Below are 13,013 nucleotides of genomic sequence, written 5' to 3' on the forward strand. Positions count from 1 at the left end.
ACGGATGACCGGACGTGGGGCAGCACTCAGGAAGGAGATGAAGTCCTCCGCCCAGGTGCTTACCGAAGAGCTTCCCAGGCAGATGTATGCCTCCGCCCACGCTCCTGACTTCCTGCTCGTCAAGAGGCCGCCGGGGCCTCGCGGGGCGACCGGCGTCGCCGCCTGGGGAGGTTCGACGCGCGGCTGGGAAGGGATGGCGCGCAGCCGGGGAGGGAGGGCCGGTCGGCGTGCGAGAGTGAGGTGCGCCGCCGTGGCTGGGGAGGAAGGGGCGACACGCAAGGGAGTTGGGAGCGGACGAGGTAGAGGTGTCGGTGGGAAGAAAACAAGCAGGTTTGGGAGAGGATAAGAGCACAAGGGTACAGTCGTCACTTCATGTTTGTGTTACGGACTGCTTATTTCAGTTAATGTGTGGAACTTTCGGTGCTATTTTACGAGAGCATGTTTTTTCGGTGGTATTTTCCAGAACTAGTCATCTTTCAATGCTGATCCAAATTTCCCCCCTTTTTTCCCCCTCTGTCCGCTCTTTCGGCAGGTTGGGCTGCGAAAGGCAGGCAGCGAGAGCTGAGCAGCGGCCCCTGTTCCTCATTCCCCTATTGGTGGGTGAGGGGGGTGGACCACCACCCGCCGCTACCGCTACCCACCAGCGCCACGTGCTCCGCCACCACTTGGCCTGCTCGCTCCCTCGTTCGCTAATCGCCTGTCCCATCAAGTCTCATCTGTGGGCGGATGGAGCCCTGATTAGCTTGCCGGATTGCGTTTCTGGCACAACGTAGAGAGAATTTACTACTACTGCAACCACATGGATACGTCAGCTGAATCTTGCCTCCCAAGTGCTAACTTTCACAAGGGCCTAAAAGGGAAATACTAGTACTAGCTTTGTACTAGTACTAGTATCACCACACAAATGCTAGTACCTGGTTAGCGGTTGCTAAGATGTCCGCGTTGACTGCTTTTACAATGTCTTTTCTAATTTAACTATCTTCATATTGGTACTACACTTCTTTTGGAATCTCTAGCAACCTAGAAAAAGAGACCAATCATGTAAATCCTAACAAAAATAGAAACACCTTGCTATCAGTTTGCTAGGCTCTAATCATCATTAATCATCATTGATATTAATTTTCAACATATCTATTATGTTTTCTAAAAACAGTACCCACTTTCCCATTACGGAAAAACAAAAATTAATGAACCACACCACTATATGTATACCTAAATTAAAAACTCGTGACATTACAAAAATCATAAAAAAAAACAAACCCTAATTTTGGTGTCTAAATTACCCACCTCTCCCATTATTATCTACATCTAAATTAGCTACCTATACCATCTTACTATTACTAGTTGGAGGCTCATTTTGAAACCTCCAAGTAAACACCTACGATCCTAGGTGGACACTCGAGAGAAATCCTTAAAACTCTCACACAAAAGCAAAACATCTGGCTATCAATCGGTAGACTCAAATCATCATATCTATTGAATTATTATGTTTTCTAATTAATTACCCACCTATGTCATTATAAAAATAGTCTAAAGTAATCCCTTAAATCTATATCTAAATTACACACCTCTACCATTATATAAAATAAAACTAAAGTAACCTCCTAATCTTCATAACAATTACCCACTTATGCTATTATAAAAATAATTTCAAATAACTCCCTGAATTTGCAACTAAATCGTCCACCACTAATACCAAAAAATAACTTAAAGTAACCCTTAAATTTGCATCTATATTACCCACATATAGCATTATTAAAAATAACATGAGGTAACCCTAAATTTGAATCCAAATCACCTTAACCAAAAATATACATCAATATAATATGTGATTCTAAATCGTCTATTTCTTACACTATTGGTATATAATATAATAATTAAGGTGTATACGCATGATGTGTGTCATCATTTATAAATATATAGAGGAAATGATGAGAATATGTATTTTTATGTTAAAATTATAGCTCAAACTTAGGGTCCATTAAAAAAATCAAGCCCATACCTCCAATACAAAGTGAAAATTTAAGAGTATAAATATATGGGTGAAAATATTATATAGTAATTACTAACTAAAATCTATCACAATCGGATGAAGATAATAAGTATACATATCTATATAAGTATTGTGTTTGAATATTTAACAAATGAGATGTAGCTCAAGGTAATAGTTTTGTACCAATGCGGTCTTTTATTTCATTGGATACTTCACATTAGTTCTTGCGAGACATGCTAGGAAAAAAAATAAATCCTAGAAATTCTCAAAAATTAAGAAACATCAATCATGTAAACTCTAGTAATCATAGTCATCGGTCTATTATATTTTGTAAAAATTTACTCACCACTATCATTATGAAAATATTCTAAAATTAACCCTAAACTAATATCAAATTACCGAGCTCTGCTATTATAAGAAGTAATCTCTTCATAATCTTCATCCAATTTACTCATGAATATCATTATAGAGCGTAACTTAAAATGCTAGTTTAAATTTGTATCTAAGTTACCCACTTATGTCGTTATTAAAAATAACTTAAAGTAAATACCTAAATCTTAATTTAATTATCTCAGGTGAATCATACGAGAAATTTCCAAAAGTAAACTAATATATGATTTTAAATTACCTATTTATGTTATTATTAATATAGACTTACTAAGTTAAGGTATATACGCACGATAAGTGTCACCATGTAGACCATTTATACATGTATGTGAGGAAATGATGAAAAATATTGATCTTTACTAAACACAATGTACGCGGGTGCGATACAAAATGAAAAAATATGAATGTGCATGAAAAAGTGTATAGAGTAATTACTAATTGAATTTGATCATAACTGGACAAAGATAATGATCGAGATATTGAAAAAATAAGAGAGTAGTAGGTAAATAATTTTGATTATTAGTTAGAAGTTTAATTTGTAAATAATTTTCAAATACTATATCTCTTAAAAATATTAGCCCGTGCGGGAGCACAGGTTGATGGATTAGTTATAAATAATAATAATAATAATAATAATAATAATAATAATAATAATAATAATAATAATAATACTACTTCATATATTGATAATATATGCTTTTTAAATTGCTCACTTCCACCATTATTAGATACAAAGATAGTGTTGACGCCAGATTTCGACACAAGTAAAATCGGCGTCAGGAGAGGAAGAAATTATAAGATGCGGCAAGATGCAAGGGCGACAATTGGAGATCGGCCGATTGGTGCTACAGTCAAGGATCGGTTGGTTGGTGCTACAGTCAAGGATCGGTTGGTTGATGCTACCGTCGAGGATCGGCCGATTGATGCTATAGTCGAGGATCGGCCGATTGACCCTTGGAGTTCCGCCTCGCCCGATCTTGGTTTTCAGGGTCGGAGTAGTCTGAGCCCCGACGTGTGGATCCTAATCGGTTGTCCCTTGCCGATGAGATGATCAGCTGATTAGGAGGCTGGAATAGTTGGGCCGGTGTGGGCCTAAAAAGGATTATGAAGATGAAGAGGGAATCAGCCCATGAAGCGCGTGATAATCGACCTAGTACGAATCGTACTTGTAAATATTCGTTTTCTGTTTGAATTTAGGGATAGAGTTCTAGTCGGATAAGAAGTCGTTTGTACGGGGCTATAAATAGCCACCCTTGTAGATCTGTAATCATCATCAACTCAATTCAACAAACTACTATTTCCTCGTACTTACTTTCAAGCAGGCGACTTCGCCAAATACTTTTCTTCTTTTCTCACGAGTTCATACGGGTTGGCGGGGCTGCATCAACTTGACCTCCGGCCGATCTTGTAAGTTCCGCTTATCGAGTAAACTCTAAGTTTTAACTTCGGGCGCATCGCTGTCGTTTCGTTTAGATTTATTCACCAGTTATCGATATTTACTAGAATTCTAGGTTTTACATGTTGTTCTAGTTTTATCACCAGTTATCCAGTTAGGAATTGGCAATTTCGGCTTTTCTCGTACTTCATCATTTAATTTACTCATTCTACGCATAGCCGATTAGTTCTATTCCTAGCGTTGCTACTGTAGCGTTGTATAGATTGCTCCAGCAGTTTTTATTAACGTTGTCCGGTAGTCGGCTGCTTCATAGCCGATTTCTTTATTATGGCAAATCGGTCGATTCGCTGATAAACTTTTTCGAGATCGGAACCTTAGCCGATCGCAACCTTTGGGATCTAACACGTCTTTTTCCTTGCCAATCAACAGGTCAGATTGGCTGGCACGCCGCGCGAACCGCACCAGGGCGATCACCCGAACAGGAGTTAAGCAAATTCTCCCGGGTCGTGTGTCCGACGCTGGGGATTCGGTTAGCCGATTTCTAGCGCCAACAGATAGCATCTTAAATTAGAGGTATAACCAACGTTATGGTTTCTACTTAACTTTTGGAGGAAGGAAAAATAACTATTGCACAAAGTGTTGCATGTAAGACCGAAATTAGTAACCAAACAAAATTGGATTCATAAAGTCCACATTAGGGGGCAACAGGAGGTGGCATAGCAAGCTAAGGTTTTAATAGAATATTCATCTAACACTCGAAGCTGCACGAATAATTTGTAACCGAAGTCTATCTCAATTGAGTTAGTATTTAGTAGTATATTATGGCAGGAACACCAAAATAAATAATTTTGATTAAATTTGGGCACAAAATCTACCTCCTAAAAGCATCTTTAGCAGTCTTCCAATAAATAATTTCCAATAACTAATTAATGGGATATCTCAAGATCCGTTGGGAGAGTTGTTTCTGCACTCTATCAATAATCCCATCCCAATCCAACTATTGTATTTGATGAGTTACAACTCCTCCTTTATATAGGGAGAGTCAGTGTGAATTATTAGTTTGTCCCAATAATTATTGAAAAAAGGGAAAGATAAAGGAAGTTTGCTGGAGCAATATTTTTTCACCAACTTTCCTAATATAATTGTTGAATTGGGGAATATGAATCTGCTGCTCTACGTACACATTTATGCATGCCTACTCTCATAACAACATCTATGCCTACCTCATGCGGCCCATGCGTTAATAGACTAGTAACATTCCCATTGACACGCGTCATAATTAAGTGTTGCTCTGGGACGCTTGGGGCATCTCGCATCTGCATGTGTGGAAAACTAAAGACCAGGACCAGCGCGTGGTCGACGACGCTGAATCGTTCAACCCAGGCGCGTGTATGAGCTAGCGCCGAAAGGAAGGTGACATGTTGACACGGTCAGCACTTTAACCTGAGACCAGAACCAGACAGCTGGGTCGGGAATATGTTGGTGTGGCTCGGCACCTCGTTCCCCTTTTCGACGGGGAAAAGGGCGGTGCTCGCTTGGCCGCGCGCGGGCCGTCGTTTCACACGTAGGAGCTGTACACGAGATACCACACAGCCGGCCAAAACTGTGGTCGTCCGCGGCCCCTCCCGCTTCTTTGAAAAATGCCGAGGAGGCAAGGGGGAACGGCACGGAACAAGATGAGGGGATTAGGGAATCTCCAGGCTCTTTTCTTTTTTGAGCTAAGCATGGAGCTTTGCCTAATGTCTGCGTCACATCATTCCCGTAGGACATGACACGGACGATGCCTTTTCAACCGACCCAACCCGTGCATGCTGGTGTGTGGTGACAAAGAGAACAAGGTTCGATTGGTTCGCTTTATTATCATATGATTCTAATAGCAAAACAACAGTAGCGGCAGCACGGCATGGTTGGTAGGAGATTCTAAATATAAGCATGACCCATTATACTAGTATATAACATAGTAGTTGTACATGACTCACGTTCAGTCGTCGAGAGTGGAAAATCGAGGACGTGCTGCTGGTGCTCCTTTTCTCTTTTCCTTTTTTCCTTTTGAGATCGGCACTAGCACGTACCACTAGTCTACGACTAGCAGTACTTGCATTCCAGGCAGCAGCAACTCTTTTTTTTTCCCCCTTCCGTCCTTCCATGCATCGTCATGGACACAATAAATCCACGACTCTATTAGCGGTGGAGTAGCTAGCCCACAGCTGGTAGGAGTTTGGTAACAGGGGATGGGTGCGCGTAGGCGTAGCAGAGTGTTGTGTCGCCACGCAGCGGGCACCTGCAAGCTAAGGTCGCCGAGCCCCCGGTAGGCCGGTACACACTATCATGCGCTAGACGTGAGACGCCGTCAGAGATGATGGATCCACCACCGCAACCGAGTGGAGCGGAGGCAGTTGTGCATGCGGACTCTGCACTAGTTCTGCTGGAGTCGTGCTGCTACATGCTTATCTCATTTCTTGGAAAGGATAAACATTATTGCCGCGCGCATGTACCGCTAGTGCATTTCTTGGTGAGGGACTGTGGACGAGGCAGAGCGAGCAGGGGCCGCAGCAGGGCGAGCAGGGATGGATGGACAGCACAACAGTAGGCGATGCTCATCGCTTCATCACTCGGTGGGGTTGCTCTTTCTACGATGGACGGGAATGGGATCTCGATCTTCCTCGACGAGCTCTCGAGCAGAGCAGAGGCACGGGCCTACAGTACAGCCATGCTCATCCAGCTGACGGATGGGAATGGGATCACCCTGTATTCAGCGGTCCGCAGCTTTAGCTAGGGTAGGGAGCAAGATCGGCAGGGCAGGCGGCGCGGACGTGTCCGCCATGCCGCGCGCGGCATGACATGATCCAGCAGCGGCAGCGGCAGCGGCAGCCGGCAGCGTTATCAAATTCAAATGCCTGCTGTTGCGGGTTCAGACATTCAGAGGGATGGAAACGCACGCAGCAGACTCTGGCTCGTTGTCCGGCACTCCGGCGCCTTTCGATTCCTTCATTCCCTAATCCCTACCGCGCTCTGCTTCCACCGCCAAACTACGACTCCAAGTACCGGATTCCTCGAGCGAATGAGCGTTTCGTTCAGGCCTTCAGGGGCACCGGCGCGCTACAGAGAAGCTATACAATCCGATCCCAGCTAGCCGTACTTACCTATTGGTTTGTGATACGAGAATCGGAGAAGATTCGGGTAGAAGGAGCACGGTCCATTCCTTTTGGGCAACTAGCTAGCGACCCCTTTTATTGTTTGCGAGCTTGTCTCCATATGATCATGTTGTCAGAATCGTAGATTCTATGATTGAATCAGAGATCCTTAGGTAGTAAGATCATAATCATATGATCCTAAATTTAATATATAGAAAACCCAGATCAGATCCTACCAATCATGAGGTGCAAACCGAACGATATCCGTATCAAGTCCGTGACGGAGGAGCAAAGACGCGTCACCCTCGCTCTAGTCAGCCTCTCCCAACCAACTGATCCTTTCGCAACGCTTTTCTTACCCGCTCCCCTTTTCCAGTTCCGGGCACGGTGCTGCTGACGTGGACGCGCGAGTGCAGGCAGCTCACAACTCTGATCTCGGGCCTCCGAGCCACACAGTCACACAGACACAGATGCCAAGGCCAAGCCCCCCCGAAAGGGAATGAAAGTTCAAAGGAGAGGGGCCCCGCCAACTCCAAACCTGTGGCCGTGGCGGCATCTATCACTCGCAGACTGGTGCCCAGGCGCCGCGACCACAGCTCCAAGCCGGAGGTGCGCCTGCCGCCTGCTTCAGGCCTTGATTCCCGATATGATAGATCCCATTTCGGGCCTTTTTTGGGAGGCAAATTAAAGCCGCAAAGGAAAGGAAAGGAGCTCCGTCGCCACGGATCGATCTGTTGCCGGCTTGCCGCACAGCGCGGGATGACCGGAGGTGGCAAGGCAAGAGGCATATACGATTGGTGACCGGTGGTGATGTGCCCATCTCCATCGTCCACACACACATATGCACGCACGATGCGCCGTGTTCTCGTGCCCCATATGCGCGCCACGGATCGGCGTCTCGGCGACGGGAGATACCAGCCAGGCAGCCTGCAGGAATCGAGATTCGCCGCCAACATCCGTGGTGCGTGATGAGAAAAACCGAAAAAGCATGCATGGCGGCGTATCTGTGGTCACACACAGTCTCCACGGCTGTGGACTGCGGTGTGGTGGCACGCTTTTCTCCCCCTTTTCTGTCTCCCTCGCGCGCTCTCGTCTCCGCGCCGCGCGTGAGCTGAGGCTACAAACAACTAGGCAGGCAGTTGCTCCGATCCTCACAAGGAGCACCTGACCCACCCACCTCATATCTGCCTGCTTCCGTTCCACGTATCCTTTTTCCCCTGGAAGGCGGAAACACCATAACAGGTCTGCACCAAGCCTATTTAATTCAATTTTATACTAGTTTTATAACACAGGCCATATGTTGAAAATAACAACTAAACATGGTAGGTGAGATTCCTATAATAACCCTGAAGCATTGTATCATGCACATCAAACAGCCGTGATGTTACGATTTTCCCCTAGTAATTTTTTTTCACATTTTCATTTATAAATTCCTATTTTTACAATGTGTGCCAGTGGGATATCACACCAGCACGTATAATCAGCTACAGGCTTCGACGCCATCACGAATAACCAGCCTCATTCGTATCGCTTTCGTGGTGTCCATTGCTGCCAATGATTTTCACGCTGATACGGATGAGGTGCCTTGCAGTAGTGACGGATACAAACCTTATCATACATACATATTATATGCTAGTGAGCATTTGGCTGATCTAGTAGTCACATTTTTTTCTTCTATTTTCTTCTATTTCTTTGTTTTAATTAGCATAGATGCAGGAATGTGAAAAACATTTAGGCACGACATAAAAGAATACTAGATTTTTCTTTTTGCAAAAGGCGGAATAGCCAAATATGTCCCTCAACTTTAGCTCTAGGATCACTTTGGTTCCTGAACTATCAAATACTCCATTTACTCCGTATACAAATTACTTGTCGTTCTGGGCATCGCTTCAGTGTCGTGAAAGGAAGGCGTTCTGGCTTCTCAAGCCGATTTTTGACGCGGGTACCCCTGCGATGCTTCGTTCCGCGCGCCCGCTTCGTCGCTCGTGTCAAGGCAGTAAACACGCGCCGCCCTCGCGCAGGTGCTGCTCGCCTTCGCCCTCGCGCAGATCACCTGCTCGCCTTCGCCGTCGTGCAGGTGCTGCTCGCCTTCGGTTTGCCATGGAGTTCGGCGGCGCAGGTGGTGCTCGTCGTGGAGTCTGGCAGCGCGGGTGCGGAGGAGTCGCAGGAGATCGTGCTGGAGTCGCTGCGGAGGTCATCACGCCGGAGTCGCTGGAGGTCATCCCGCCGGAGTCGCAGGAACCGGAGGAGGTCGTCACGCCGGACTTGGAGATGGAGGTGCTGCCGGACTCGCAGATGGAGGCGGTGCCGGACTCCATCACGCCGGAGTTGCAGATGGCGCCCGACTCCACCACGCTGAACTCCATCGCGATGGTGGCGAAGGTCGAGGAGGACGAGTCCATCACGACGGACTCCATGCCGGACTTGCCGATGGCGCCCGACTCCATCGCGACGGACTCCATCGTGCCGGATTCCTTGCCGCCGGGCACTTTTCTTTGCGGTCGCTGCGGTCTTGTCCACGAGGACCGCGAAGCATGGAATCGTGCACACTCGCGGTTCAGGCCATGCCGTCGCTGCGGTCTCGTCCACGCGGACTACATGAGTGACGCCATTCCCGGCCGCGTCGAGGTGGACTGCGACCTTTTCATCGAGCATTACGGTTGGTTGCTGCCGAGAAAGGATGATGCCAAAGCATCGGTAAGATATGGTTTGATTGTTACATGCAGCAATAGTAGCACAGGCTAAATTTAGTTCTAATTAGTTTTTACAAGAGAATGACTCTACTACTTAAGCTAACTAGCATCATTCTAATTTTTTCATGCAGCAAGAGTAGCCTCGGCTTCATGTAGCAATGATGGGTCACAAGGGATGCAAGTTGGCAGACGATCTCCTCTTTCCAATGTTTCTTTTTTCATGTGAGGTATCTTGAAGTTGTTGCAACCTTTCTTCTTCATAGCTTCCATCAAAACACCTTGTAGTGTTAGAAATATTCGGTTTGCTTTGCGGCTCGAGTACTCCATGAATGCCTACAAAACAAGTGTCCAAGAAATGAATGAATGGGCAAATTTGTTGTGGAAGAAAACATTGAAACATGTGTGAACAATTTGGGCAAATTACCTCTTGCACGGCTGGAACTAGAGCCTCTATTGTTTTTGCATTCTTCTTATATTGAATTGCTTGTATAGCTCGAAAAAAACCCAAGTCAAGAACGTTGAAATCCGGAGAGTTTGGTGGTTGACATATTAGGCGAATATCGAATCCTCCTAGCTTAGCGGCCTCACAAATCTGGATCATCCAATTTCAAGTGGGAAGGTGCATTGTCCTGTTGAATGAAGATTGGTTTGCCCACATCCTCTCTTGGCCACTTAGCTCGAATGGCAGGCAACACTTGGTTGATCATAAAATCTCTAATCACTTCTATAGTGATCGAAGTAATGGGCTTCATAACCAAGTCTCCACGGACACGGCCGGTTCTCTCATTACCTCTCTGAGCCGGTTCATAATGAACAAGTGGAAAACAACCAATCCTACCATCAAAAATACAATTCCCATCCCTAAACCTTGGCCGAGCGCAAACAGACAAGAACATGAGCCTAGGGATGTAGTTCTTATTCTTACAAGTCCGATGGGGATCATCTTCTTCGGGTAGCAAATAATAGCTTTCAGATTTTTGAGATAGGTATACCATTTCTCATCAATGAACACAAAGTCAAACAACTCCTTGAACCTTGGATCATCAAGCAATTCCCTATTAACCATATCAACACACCACTGTAACCTAGACCTCTTGTTAGCTTGAGTGAGATATGGTTTGATGCTACTAGAGTGGCACCTAATCAATCCTTTTTTCAAGTACTTTTGAATTTTCCATTTGCTCATGTTTAGTTTGGCGCACACATCCTCTATAGTCATTCTTTCCTTTAGAGGAATGTTACGCAATGCTTCTAAATCAACAGGAATTGCTTTACGGCCAACTCTACCCTTCTTTAGACTAGAAATCACAACCGGAACATTGCTTTTAAGCTGTGTTTTACCTCGTTTCCAAACACGCTGAACTGACCGAATGTGAAGGCCAAATTGAGCAGCAAAAAATGCAGTATCTTTCTTGTGTAGTGTAGCATTATTGCTTCTAGTCAACAAAGCTTGGTAAACTTGTTGTCAGAGCTTTTCAGTCATATCTTTCCTCCGGTTGGGTTCTTGCTCTTGTTCTTGCACGATGGGGTTGTCCCCAGCAGGTTCTGTTAAAAGAAAACAAGCATTAGTTGTCGGCAACATGTTCTAATAATAGTGAAAAAAACAAACACATTCTTCTACTAGTCACGGCATGTTCTATTTATAGTGAAAAAACAAGCACTATTGTTCGGCAACATGTTCTATTTATAGTAAGAAAAACAAGCACATTCATCTATTTGTCACGGCATGTGCATAATAGTAATAGCCACGGCATGTGCATATTGTAAATAATATGGAAAAAATAACGTACCAGCGAGATTTTGTAGATAATTGAAATCGACTGCACCAAATTCATCTAGCGGCAAGTTTAAATCAAATCCTGTAACAATAGTCCTTTTGATATGAGAAACGATTGAGAGGAAGAGATAGCACGGTACAAAATGGACAAGAGACGAACAAGTAATACCGTTGTCATGCTCCAACGGAGGGTCGTTGAGATCAAATGCAACGTTGCCGTCGTCATCATCTTCTAATCAAACGTTGAGATCAAATGTAGGAAGGAAATCAGCCATTGTGCCGTAGAGTGGAAGAAGTAGATGAACAAGAGCTAAGCCATGTCGTATAGGATAGGAACAAGCTAAGAAGAAGGCAAGCTAGCTAGGCATGCAAGGAAGAAGCTAGGCGTGCAAGTAGTAGATGCAAGCGTCGGACTCCAAGCGTCTAAATAGAATAAGCAGGACTCCAAGCGTTGTACTCGTGCGCGTCAGAATTGAAATGCCGTGAGCGCCAACAAAGCAAACACGAAAAAATTAGCAGCAAACAAAGAAAACGAGAGCGCCAGCGGCCAAAATCGAAGATAACGCGCCCAAACCATCCCACCCGCACGTTCACAGTGCCATGCAATTTTTCCACAGACCCATGCAAAATCGTGTTAAAACAAATAAAACGCCGACCAATGGAGTCGAACCCTGCCCGCAAGCCGCAAATCCCACCCATCTAACCAATCCAGCTACGAATCGTTCTGATCTAGGAGTCACCCACAGACGTATTTAATAAGGGCAAACATGGAAAAATACCACTTACTTAATGACTCCTTGGTAAGCACAATCATGTCCTAAACGACTTTTATTTCCTATATGGAGGGAGTATATCCTTAAACTTCTCATGTTGGGTCAAGATGGTCCTTGGGATGATGTGGCATGCCATGTGCTCATGCCATGTCAGCTTTGGTTGCCCTTGGATGAGTCTGCATATTTTAATTGTGTCATTTACCCCACATTTCATCCAATTATAAATAAATACCTAATGTGGATTTGATAATTACAAAAATCTTGTCATACTCAGCCTTCTTATTCAGGATAAAAAAATGGTGGCAACATAATATGCTTGCAATTATTTTTTGGCCTCGTTGCAAAAACCTTGAATGCAATAATTGCAATATACATGAATCTAAGGGATAAAAGAGACAATTCTACCATGCTGACTCATCCAAAGGGTGCCACCGCTAATATGGCAAGACCACGATGGCATTCCAAGTCAGCCTAGGGACCAATTTGATCTAAAAGAGAAACTTAAGAGATTTAATTAGGTGGCCTATTTGATAGTTTAGGGACTAAAGTGACCCTTAGAGTAAAGTTGAGGAATGCATTTGGCTATTCCTCCTTTGCAAAACGAAGTTCCATTTATGCTATTTTCGGTTGGGGTCAGCCAGTACCTGGGCGTGTAGCTTACTCAAAAGGGCTAAGAAATTCTTAGTTATAGGTGTGGCAAAGTTAATCAAGAAATTAAGTTTATGAGGCGGTCCAAGGTGCTGATAGTGTGGTTTGCCAGTGTAGCAAGTAGCCGGCTAAGAAATTTAAGACTGTGCAATGCAGGCCAAACTACTCTTCTTGACAGAAAACAACCTATTCGGGAAAAGGACAAAAGGGTT

The sequence above is a fragment of the Setaria viridis genome, chromosome 9, assembly GCF_005286985.2.
Source record: "Setaria viridis chromosome 9, Setaria_viridis_v4.0, whole genome shotgun sequence".
NCBI classification, from domain to species: domain Eukaryota; kingdom Viridiplantae; phylum Streptophyta; class Magnoliopsida; order Poales; family Poaceae; genus Setaria; species Setaria viridis.